Source organism: Camponotus vicinus, unplaced genomic scaffold (assembly GCF_025532165.1).
Source record: "Camponotus vicinus isolate PSW18456_S1 unplaced genomic scaffold, iyCamVici1.0 SCAF_3, whole genome shotgun sequence".
Classification (NCBI taxonomy): domain Eukaryota; kingdom Metazoa; phylum Arthropoda; class Insecta; order Hymenoptera; family Formicidae; genus Camponotus; species Camponotus vicinus.
The window spans coordinates 11651872-11665064 of record NW_028141967.1 but is presented as its reverse complement, the minus strand read 5'-3'; the positions used below and the strand labels follow the sequence as shown (position 1 = coordinate 11665064).

The 13193-nt window shown below is 38.1% G+C and overlaps 1 protein-coding gene across 13 annotated transcripts in view; it reads left to right on the top strand.

Annotated features, from left to right (window-relative positions):
• Ttll5 (Tubulin tyrosine ligase-like 5) overlaps window positions 1-13193 on the top strand; it is a 354482-nt gene that overhangs the window by 321116 nt on the left and 20173 nt on the right. The window lies entirely within an intron of this gene.

Genomic DNA, 13193 nt, shown 5'->3' with positions numbered 1-13193 from the left:
AAACAAGAAAGTGTTTTACATTCAATTAAAATACAAATGTGTGAAATACGTTATAACATATATGTCATATAAACGTTTGATGTTTATATGATGTAAACATCAAACGTTTATATGACATATATGTTATAACGTATTTCACATTTGTATTTTAATTGAATGTAAAACACTTTCTTGTTTCTATTCTTCTACTCTCTCATTTTCTCTTTCTGATTCATGCTGAGGTGGATCGAGTAGCTGAGGTATGGTCAGATGATTGATTTGAGAGAGAAAAAGTTTAATTTCAAGATTATGTCTGTTTGTGAAATAAATATTTTTAACGAAATACAACTGTTTATAAATAAATATATATTATTAACAAATATATATTTCTTGTTTTTTTATTCATTTTGCTCATAAATATATATATTTTATATAATAAAATTTAAGTGATTGTAGTCTTAATCTAAATGTTTTTTTTTTAATTTTAAGTTTTTGAATATATATATAGAATATACGTATGTACAATTAATATATAAATATATTAAAAATTATATATATAAGTATTAATATGTAAATATATTATAAATTATATGTGAGTATTATGAGTATATATCTTTTCTGCTATCAGTTATATATGACATATAAAATGGTTAATTAATATTCACATCATGTCATATGTACTATTTTTTATATATATTTGCATTATATATTTTGTACTATATTTTTCACAATTTCTTTATGTACATATATTCAAGTTTTATTGAATTTAATTTATATTACATATTATAATGTGTTAGAAAGAGAACGAAAACCAAAGGAGAGAATGAGAGGAAAGTACAGATGGCAGTACTAGTATACTCGCTGACTTCGCGCATGCGCATTCCATTTTATGCTACACAAAATCGGGAGAGTTGCGCTACTGTATATACTGTGGTATAGGATTACAGTGGGACGACTCTCGTCGCCGCACGCTTCTACTCACGCAGATTGGCCGATATTCTTTATTTAATTTTTCGTTAATTATTGCGAATATCACAAAACAGTACAAGTCCTTCCTTCTTAATTTGAGCCAATCTACCTCCTTACTTCGTATGGGCTCAAATTTCCATGACTCCCTGTATATATATATATATATATATATATATACAGGGTGATTCAAAATAACCCCTGTGTCCCTGAAATGACATATTCTTGAATCAATTCTAAGACGATTTTTCCTTCGGCAAAATTTCGTCCGAAGCTTAGTTTTTGAATTATTAAAGGAAGTAGTTAACGTATGACGGGTCGAATACAAGAGGCAGGCAAGGGTGGCGCGATTCACCGTCAGACGCGGGAGCTTACGCGGGGCGCCTGCTGCGATCAGCTGATCGCTATACACAGACACACATGCGAACACATACATTCTCTCTCTGTCTGTCTGTCTGTCTGTCTGTCTGTCTGTCTGTCTGTCTCTCTCTCTCTCTCTCTCTCTCTCTCTCTATCTCTCTCACTCTCTCTCTCATTCGCTCACTCACCTGTAAATTTTTTTTTTTTTTTTTTACGAGAGAGGGGAAAATGCATTTTATGCATACCCACCGGTCGATCCAGTGAGTTATGTGGGACTCGAGTACCAAGTCGAATTACCAACTCGGTACTCCCTACCCACTAAAAACCCCTCTCTTTTCACGAATTTCCTTTAACACACTGTCCCTCTGACTTCCCGAGATCTGTTTTCACATAACGTCAAAAAATAGTTATTATTACCTTGTTCGATGACTTTTGATGTATTGCTGTAATTGCTTGAAGGAGAAATGAATTTTCCGATAGATCGTACGTTCTCAAATTTAACGTAGATATCACGTTGCAAAAGACAAGAAATCCACACTAAATTATTAACTGAAAGTTTTTCTTCTTTCATGAACTGTATTCTTTTATTAAACTTTAACGTAATCACATTTATTTACTCACTCGATGAGACGAGAAATTTACTAATGACTCTATCACTAATCACTATTAATCACTGTCGAATAATAATTGTTGGCGATTAAAAATCATTCGATGAAAGAAACACGCGCGGACACGTTATTACACGACGCGACGACGCGACTACGCGACAATGCGACGATAATTACGACTCGGCGACTGCAAGCAGTTTTTTGTCATGGTAGGTTGCGGTAGGTTAAGGTACTACTGGCGCTATCGAACGCGATCATGTGTTCGATTGAAGAATGCGGTAAACATAATAAACATTTAACATATTAATATTATTATTATCATGAATGTGTGTGATATCCATACATCGTATGATATCTATTTAAAAATTAATTAGATTAAATAAGTGTTTTTAAAATATTTATTACATTTACTATTATCATATAAAATATTAATATTAAATATTTATTTAACTATTTTATCTATTTATTTATCTATTGCACCTATTTATTTTTAACTATTTATTATCAATGATCGAAAATCGGTCATTGATAATAAATAGTTAAAAATAAATAGATGAAATAGATAAATGAAAACATATTAATTAATCGCGTTTTATTCTCTCTCTCTTTTTCTTGTGTTTTTAATTGCAAAATAAGATACTCCATACGTTAAAAAATTGGTCGCTCTGAAAAGAGCGGATTGTTTTTGATCGCCTTAAAAAGGGCGGATTAATTTTGAACATTTATAATAAATGTTCGAAGTGGCCCCCATCCATTCTAACGCAAGCTCTCATGCGTTTCAATAAATTTTGTTGAATATTTTCCATTACGTCTTCTTCTATGGACCATATGGAATATCGCAATCTTGTTTCTAAATCTTCTACATCTTCAGGGAGCGTTTTGTAGATCGTTTCTTTGCAGTATCCCCAAAGAAAAAAATCCAATGGATTTAAATCCGGGGATCTTGCAGGCCAACGTATCGGACCATATCGGCCCATCCAACGTCCAGGAAACTTGTTGTTTAGAAAATTTGTCACAATCCTGGCATTGTGTGGACCAGCACCGTCTTGTTGAAATATAATTTCTTCTCTTTCCAATAGCGGCACTTCTTCTAGGAAATCTGGTAAATTATTCTCCAATAATTCCAGATATGCTCCGCTGGTTAAAATATCCGGGAGGATAACAGGGCCCAGTATTTCTGTTCCCATAATTCCAGTCCAGACATTGAGCTTCCAACGAGTCTGAAAATTTCTGACTCGTGTAGCTCTGGGATTTTCTTCGCTCCACAAATGCATGTTATGTGGATTAAATATTCCTTCTCGTGTAAATAGCGATTCATCGCTAAATATTATACGAGAAGGGAATCTAGGATCTCTATCCACGCTCCTGAGAAAATTTTCGCAGAATGTTCTTCTCAGAGGATAATCTTCTGGTCTTAAATGTTGCACGCGGGTATAATGATAAGCGTGCAACTTTTCTTCTCGTAATATCCTCTGTACCGTTGAATATGAGAGATTGTGCTCTCGAGCAATAGTCCGAATACTTGTCTCAGGCTCTTGCTCGACAGCACGAATCACTTCTTCGGTATTCCGCAAATTTCTTGCGGTTCGGTTTCTTCCAACGTTGTGTTTATTCGGGAGAACATTGCCCGTTTCGAATAATCTTTGGGCTGCTCCGAGTATAACATCAGGCATTGGATGTCTCGCCCGATTTGGGTATAATTCGGCGTATCGTCTTGCAGCAACGTAATGCTGCCCGTCGGATGCACCGAGTGACATTATCATGTCGTAATATTCTTCAATCGTATAGCTTGCCATGTTCTCTTAACTCTTCTTCTAATAATCGAGCGATTATTGATTTCAATATCGATCGTCTCTCCGTATTTATACGATCCTCGCGGGGGTCCATGCCCCCTCCGCGCCTCCCGCGACGAATCCGCGACCCGCGTGTCGCGGGTCGCGTGTCGCGTGTCGCGGGTCGCGGATTCGTCGCGGGAGGCGCGGAGGGGGCATGGACCCCCGCGAGGATCGTATAAATACGGAGAGACGATCGATATTGAAATCAATAATCGCTCGATTATTAGAAGAAGAGTTAAGAGAACATGGCAAGCTATACGATTGAAGAATATTACGACATGATAATGTCACTCGGTGCATCCGACGGGCAGCATTACGTTGCTGCAAGACGATACGCCGAATTATACCCAAATCGGGCGAGACATCCAATGCCTGATGTTATACTCGGAGCAGCCCAAAGATTATTCGAAACGGGCAATGTTCTCCCGAATAAACACAACGTTGGAAGAAACCGAACCGCAAGAAATTTGCGGAATACCGAAGAAGTGATTCGTGCTGTCGAGCAAGAGCCTGAGACAAGTATTCGGACTATTGCTCGAGAGCACAATCTCTCATATTCAACGGTACAGAGGATATTACGAGAAGAAAAGTTGCACGCTTATCATTATACCCGCGTGCAACATTTAAGACCAGAAGATTATCCTCTGAGAAGAACATTCTGCGAAAATTTTCTCAGGAGCGTGGATAGAGATCCTAGATTCCCTTCTCGTATAATATTTAGCGATGAATCGCTATTTACACGAGAAGGAATATTTAATCCACATAACATGCATTTGTGGAGCGAAGAAAATCCCAGAGCTACACGAGTCAGAAATTTTCAGACTCGTTGGAAGCTCAATGTCTGGACTGGAATTATGGGAACAGAAATACTGGGCCCTGTTATCCTCCCGGATATTTTAACCAGCGGAGCATATCTGGAATTATTGGAGAATAATTTACCAGATTTCCTAGAAGAAGTGCCGCTATTGGAAAGAGAAGAAATTATATTTCAACAAGACGGTGCTGGTCCACACAATGCCAGGATTGTGACAAATTTTCTAAACAACAAGTTTCCTGGACGTTGGATGGGCCGATATGGTCCGATACGTTGGCCTGCAAGATCCCCGGATTTAAATCCATTGGATTTTTTTCTTTGGGGATACTGCAAAGAAACGATCTACAAAACGCTCCCTGAAGATGTAGAAGATTTAGAAACAAGATTGCGATATTCCATATGGTCCATAGAAGAAGACGTAATGGAAAATATTCAACAAAATTTATTGAAACGCATGAGAGCTTGCGTTAGAATGGATGGGGGCCACTTCGAACATTTATTATAAATGTTCAAAATTAATCCGCCCTTTTTAAGGCGATCAAAAACAATCCGCTCTTTTCAGAGCGACCAATTTTTTAACGTATGGAGTATCTTATTTTGCAATTAAAAACACAAGAAAAAGAGAGAGAGAATAAAACGCGATTAATTAATATGTTTTCATTTATCTATTTCATCTATTTATTTTTAACTATTTATTATCAATGACCGATTTTCGATCATTGATAATAAATAGTTAAAAATAAATAGGTGCAATAGATAAATAAATAGATAAAATAGTTAAATAAATATTTAATATTAATATTTTATATGATAATAGTAAATGTAATAAATATTTTAAAAACACTTATTTAATCTAATTAATTTTTAAATAGATATCATACGATGTATGGATATCACACACATTCATGATAATAATAATATTAATATGTTAAATGTTTATTATGTTTACCGCATTCTTCAATCGAACACATGATCGCGTTCGATAGCGCCAGTAGTACCTTAACCTACCGCAACCTACCATGACAAAAAACTGCTTGCAGTCGCCGAGTCGTAATTATCGTCGCATTGTCGCGTAGTCGCGTCGTCGCGTCGTGTAATAACGTGTCCGCGCGTGTTTCTTTCATCGAATGATTTTTAATCGCCAACAATTATTATTCGACAGTGATTAATAGTGATTAGTGATAGAGTCATTAGTAAATTTCTCGTCTCATCGAGTGAGTAAATAAATGTGATTACGTTAAAGTTTAATAAAAGAATACAGTTCATGAAAGAAGAAAAACTTTCAGTTAATAATTTAGTGTGGATTTCTTGTCTTTTGCAACGTGATATCTACGTTAAATTTGAGAACGTACGATCTATCGGAAAATTCATTTCTCCTTCAAGCAATTACAGCAATACATCAAAAGTCATCGAACAAGGTAATAATAACTATTTTTTGACGTTATGTGAAAACAGATCTCGGGAAGTCAGAGGGACAGTGTGTTAAAGGAAATTCGTGAAAAGAGAGGGGTTTTTAGTGGGTAGGGAGTACCGAGTTGGTAATTCGACTTGGTACTCGAGTCCCACATAACTCACTGGATCGACCGGTGGGTATGCATAAAATGCATTTTCCCCTCTCTCGTAAAAAAAAAAAAAAAAAATTTACAGGTGAGTGAGCGAATGAGAGAGAGAGTGAGAGAGATAGAGAGAGAGAGAGAGAGAGAGAGAGAGAGAGAGAGAGACAGACAGACAGACAGACAGACAGACAGACAGACAGAGAGAGAATGTATGTGTTCGCATGTGTGTCTGTGTATAGCGATCAGCTGATCGCAGCAGGCGCCCCGCGTAAGCTCCCGCGTCTGACGGTGAATCGCGCCACCCTTGCCTGCCTCTTGTATTCGACCCGTCATACGTTAACTACTTCCTTTAATAATTCAAAAACTAAGCTTCGGACGAAATTTTGCCGAAGGAAAAATCGTCTTAGAATTGATTCAAGAATATGTCATTTCAGGGACACAGGGGTTATTTTGAATCACCCTGTATATATATATACACAGGGTGTCTGATAAATAAACATTGAGCCAACTTTTGTAATCAGATAGAGTACAGAAACTACTGGTAAAAGTCATCTACCATTTTGCAATTTTTGTAATAATTATTGCAATATTAATTTAAAAAATTGGCGTACTAGCGCGCGTCTCGTACGGCTGGACTATGGGATGTACGCTGTAGGCGTGCCAATGTTGCACGGCAACGAAAAATTTAGCGCACGACGAGAATCGAGATATGCGCGAGGAGCGAGCAGGCAGACGCGACGCGTGACGTTGAGGCCTCGTATCGATCGATAATTCTCTCGCCGTCGTAATAAAATTATTTCAATTAAATTATTTAATAAAAATAATAAATTAATAAATAAAAATAATAAATTATAAAATTATTCAATAAAATTATTTCATTAAGAAAATGTAGCGACGCTATAATTTCCTCACCACTTTGCGGTAGATAGCATGGCGCGTTTTTTTTAAGTGGTTTCCTCCAATAGAACTAATCCACTGTCAATTTTTAATGTAAGAGCTGTTCGAAATGTCTCCCTCGCTCTTGGACGCACAGTTCTGTCCTTCGAACAATATTTTTCGTTGCACGATGCCATTTCGGGCGTGATAGTATTGAAGGCCGCTAAGATTTCATCACGTCGGTTCAATTAAACTTTTAATGTAGCCCCATAAAAAATAATCAAGGACATTAAGGTCTAATGACCGTGCCGACTAAGTGATACGGCTTCCCCGTCCTATCCATCTTTCTGGAAAACGTGCATTTAAAATTTGTCGTACTTGACGGGAAAAATGTGCAGAGTCTTTTTGGTAAATCAGTTCTGCCCGCATGTGGAGAAGGACGTCCGCGAGGGGCAGAGGTAATTAATTCTCGAATAAATCTGCATATGTTTCCTCATTAAGACGCGGTGGCAGAAAGTATGAGCCAATCTGAAAACCACCGATGAAAAAAAACCGCGGGAGAAAAATTCTTTAACGCACATGCCTACTCATCACTCTGTTGGCGATTATTCCCGTTCATACATTTATCGCCTAACGGTATTGAAAGACACCCTGGCGCCCGGCGGATGGCATGTGGATTTTCTTCTTGCCCTTAAAAAATTGCGGGAATTGAATACACCGTTTGGAGTGAATGTAGCTTCATTAGTAAATAAAATTCGGTCAAGGAATAATAAATTCCGCCAACACTGTGGAAGGAATCCTGCGCGCATTTTTCCAATCGTTAATACATATCAGAGTGTCCCAAAAGTTCCGGAACGGCCAAATATTTCGAAAATAAAGCATTTTAGAGAAAAATGTTTCCTATAAAAGTTGTAAGGTTCAAAATAAGGCACTTGATGGTGATTTTGACTTTGACCTAGGGGTCGAATTTAGAGGTCATTTCAAGATCAACTTGAAATTTTTAAACGGAACCCCCTATTACATATTCTTGTAGCTTATCTCAAGAGTTTTCCAAAACACTATAATAAAGTATTTTTTCATTAAGTACTTTGCGAGTTATAAGGCTTGAAAGTTACAATACCGCCAGCATTAGTATTATCCGATGCGCATCACGGGGAGATTACTGGTCTGATTTTGCGCATTGTGTACACGCGTGCGCGCGCTTGTGTGTTGCTTCCGTGTGTGTATGTATGTGTATGTTATAGCAGAGATAAGGGCCCCGCAGTTCGTCACTCCTGCAGTATTTAATGACTCCAAACCCTCTTTGCTGTGTGTATGTGTGTGTGTGTGTGTGTTTAGAGAAAGGAAGAAATACATGTTGGAACGGAAATAAAGACCCTTCATCATTCATGCAGTATTTAACAACTCTTTCTCTATCGTGTTAGTATTTTTTTAATGTATCAGATGTTCAAATTGATGGCCATCAACGGTTTGACAATGTGCCAAACGTTCATAAAAATTATGGAGAATATTTTGCAGATTTTTCAGTGTTATTGATGTTACAACGTCTAATATGCGATTTCTTAATTCATGAATGCTTCCAAGTTTTGTCGCATGAATGATAAACTTATTTCCGTTCCAACACATGTATTTCCTCTTTTCCCTAAAAACACACACACACACACAGCAAAGAGGGTTTGGAGTCATTAAATACTGCAGGAGTGACAAACTGCGGAGTCCTTACTTCTGCTATAACACACACACACAGAAGCAACACACAAGCGCGCGCACGCGTGTACACGATGTGTAAAATCCGACCAGTAACCTCCCTGTGGTGCGTATCGGATAATACTAATGTTGGCGGTACTATAACTTTCAAGCCTTATAACTCGCAAAGTACTTAATAAAAAAATACTTTATTATAGTGTTTTGGAAAGCTTTTGAGATAAGCTACAAAAATATGTAATAGGGGATTCCGTTTAAAAATTTCAAGTTGACCTTGAAATGACCTCTAAATTTGACCCCTAGGTCAAAGTCAAGGTCACCATCAAGTGCCTTATTTTGAGTCCTACAACTTTTGTACAAAACATTTTTCTCTAAAATGCTTTATTTTCGAAATATTTGGCCGTCCCGGAACTTTTGGAACACTGTATGTAAAAACATCGCAAATATCGAATAAAAATGATTAAAATACCTTCACAAAAATAAATACGTTCTTCTTTATCTCTCGCGAGAAGCTGGCACTTGTTGAAAATGATACGGATGCAATGAATTTCGACGCAAAGTACAATGCACCGCATATTGCGAGTAACCGAGCGTACGAGTCGCACAACGTACACTATTTCTTGGTTTTTATTTTTGAAAACCCTCAAGATTCTCTCTTCATCGTTGACATTAAGGTGCGGTGATGTACCACAAGTATGACGTCCCCACGACAGAAGAGATTCTGTATCTCTTGCACGTTGCACACATTTCGCAATCGTATCTTTCGTCGGATATCGATCTTGCCCGGGAAATTGCTCCGCATAAATACGTGCTGCTTCACAGGAATTTCTTCCAGCCATCCCCTAACAAATAATCATCTCTGTATATTCTTGCGTCGTAAACCTCATTATGTAATTAATAAGAACACAAATTGCACGAACAGCTCTTCCGATTATTGTAAATAATAAATGTAAAAAAAATGTAGCATGCTTTTGTTATTCAATAACCTTCGATAAATAGAAACCAAATAAAAGTAATAAGATGTTAATGTAAAAATTGGCTTAAAATTGCATAAAATTTTTTAAATTATAATCTGCAAAAAAAGCTTCGTATTATGATGAAACAATATCAGTCATATCATTTTCAACGAGTGCAATAACAACTTTCTCGCGAGAGATCAAGAAGAACGCATTTTTCTTTGTGAAGTTATTTTAATCATTTTCATTCGATACTTGCGATATTTTTACATATATGTATTAACGATTGGAAAAATAGGCGCAGAATTTTTTGCACAGTATTGTTACGTCCAGACCCTTGAAAGGTCGGGCCATCTGGAAGGACGCAACCTACTTACCCGCTAACACACTTTGCGGACGTGTGTACAGATCGAGCGCACTGTCAAAGGCCTGGCACAGGTCAGTGACCGGAATGGTCCCTTTAACTCTGTGAGTGTCCTAGGCCGTTACGCTCGTCGGTCCTTTTTCGGTAAGAAAATCGAATCTCTTTTACTCGGGACGGGACCCTGTGCGATTTCGGGATTCAGGGAATAAGAGCGGGTAAAAAGAAAATAAAAATTTTACCATAAATTATAATTTATTCAATAAATTGCGTGAGATATGAAACATATTTACAGTTATATAAATTTTTAAAAAATGCAAAAATATAATTAAATTTTTTTTGTGTGTTGTATTGTGTGTGTGTATGTGTGTGTGGGGGAATTTCGCGAGTGTTACATAAGTTCGGGGGTCATCAGCCAGAATAAATAGAGGGAAGAGCTCTAACCTTAATAAATTAATCCTGGCTGGATTTTACAAATTTATTTCTTGTTATTTTAAATTTTGCTATCTAAACATGTATATTATAAAGCAAAAGGGGAGAGGACAACAGGTCAAGGATTTTCAAATTGGATGGTGGACGGAGGGAATTTTTTCCACAGGGCTTGGATAAGAACTCCTAGTGGAAGCCGGGAACCGGGGAGGTACCACGGAACTATAGAATTGGAAGGGGCGGTGGTTAGATAATGCAGCAATTCTTCGTGGTCCATCGGACCGGGACTCACGCAAAAAGCTCCTTTGGGAATGGGGAAATCGAGGAGGTGGAACTAAGACAGGAAATAGTTTAAAGGGTTGGGATGGGGAGGTTCAGGAGTTCCGTTTTGGCTAGAATGTTCCGGGGGATTGACAGGGAAGTCGGGGTCGTGCAATTCTTCCTCGAGATCGGGTAGGTCCCTCGCGAAATCTTCGAGAGCCTCGCCGAATTCGGAAGAATCTGAGGGGTTGGAAGGGGAAGGAGAGTCCGAATCGAGGGTGATAACGGGTATGGGGGAAGGAGAGGGAGATTGTAGCGAGGGTGCAGGGGATAGCAAAGGAGAGGGTTCAAAAGCAAGGATAGATGGAGAAGCAGGGGGAGGAGATGGTTCCGGGGGAGTCGGGGTAGGAGCTCGAGGGCCCGTAGCAGGTATACAGGGGGAGGAAGGAGAATTCCTTGGGGAGGAGATAGGAGAATAGCTAGGAGGGAAAAGTGTGGCTTGTGAGTCGTGATTTTGCGAGTTGTTATTATTATCAGTATTATTTGACGTCGAAGGGCAGTTATTTGAGTTTTGATTCTCGGTAAAGGGTGTGGGTTTCTTAGTCGCTTCCCCTTTAAGCGCCTGGTTCCGCCGATTCCGGCGCCGCAACGCTGTCCGCCATTTACCGTGGCCCGACACTAATAATAATTTAACGCTGAATGAGGGATAGGTTACAGGCTTGATGTTAATTCTATTACCGTTGTCATTGGGAAAAGATGCTTAAGCTTTAGGCAAAATAATAATCTGTTCCGAAAGATTTGTGTTTTACTCCTAAGTTTAAATTGATTTTATAAGTGAAGAGATAGTTAAGTAATAAATAGAAGAGAAATAAAAGGAAATAACATAGCTTGCAAATGCTTTCAAAGAAAAATTTCAAATTTAGGAGAACTCAAAAAGGAATCGGTTCTCAGAGATTCAACCCGGATTAGCAATCGTTCACGAATCACCTTGCGGAGATTCGAGGCGAACGGGGAATCGTTCGCGAACCACCTTGCGAAGATTCTAAGCAAACGAGGAAGAATGAGGAAGATGATTAGGAATGGGAAAGAGACAAGGAGTAATTAAACGATTATTAAATTATTGAAATTTATTTTCCAGAAAATGGATGTTGATAATTTCTTTAATTTATCTATCGATTAAAGTAGTGATTAGAAATTAATTGGTCAAGGATCATTCCCAATGACAATCAGTTAACAAATGGGGGGGAGGGGAGAGAAAATAAAATTAAAGCGGATTTACTACTTATAGCGAGCGTTGAGGTAGAAACTAAATCGAATAGAACGCAGCTTGAATCCCTTGGTTCCAGAGTAGGCAGGTCCCGCAAGTGGAGAACAGGTGGCTTAGTCGATGCAGACTGGCACTTCACTCACACTTCGTGTTTAGCCAAATGATTCACGAAAATTTCGTGATGCTGAACTATCGGACATTTCGTTTAATATGGGCGAATTGATTGGAAAGACTGTGTATTGTCGTACTGTTGAGAAAAACTATGAATTGTCGGAAGACTATGAACTGCCTTAAAATTTTTGTATAGTGAACTGTGTATCCGCGACTTCAGCTCGCGAGTTTTAAAGTTTTTGCTCCTCCTCCCTTCTGGATAGTGGGAATCTTTTTTAGCCGAATGAAATAATTTCTATTACTCCCTTCTTAAGGTCAAGGAGCCTGATTTTTAGGAGGAGAGGGGTGTCTTAAGATTTTAATTGGTTAAGCCCTTTGGCTCGAGACTTAGCTCCATCCAGTAGAGTGGAAGTGAGCTGATTATCTTATCGCTTGATGATTTGGCGATTCGGAGAACGCTTGAGGGTGGTCTGTCGAACGAGCGCACGTGCACTATCAATTTCAAGAGGTTTGTCTTATGTTTAGATTTTGTCAATCTTCCCGAGGGCCAGCAGATCTTTGTTTTGGAAATGCCTGAGATAGAGCGGTTTCGAGAGTAAGCTATACCAATAAATACGGGGCTGTTGGAATCTCTTATAATAATTTCGCGTCTCATAATTCAAGAATTTATTTAGTGTTCCGTTAGCGCTATCTCAACTGACCATTCTCCGTATTAGATTTGTTAAGTTTTAATGGTGATATACGCGGGTTAGGTTGCGTTCTTCTACGCGTTATCATTATTTTTAAGAAAAATCGCTTGCATTCCAAATGCAAGCCGATCCTTAGTTTCTTTCTTGCACGATATCATTTCGAAGAAAGAAAAGAATCGTGGAGTCCACCGGACGTAACAGTATCAACGAATTTATTATTTCTTGACCGAATTTTATAAATTGATAAAGCTACTTTTATAAACGGCATATTTAAGTCCCGTAACTTTTTAATATGGCAAGGAGAAAATTCATGTGCTATGCGCCTTTCAAATCGCAAGATAACAAATGCGGGAATAATCGCTAACAAAGTAGTGAGTAGGCACATGTACGTTAAAAAATTTTTCTCCCGGTTTTTTTTAAA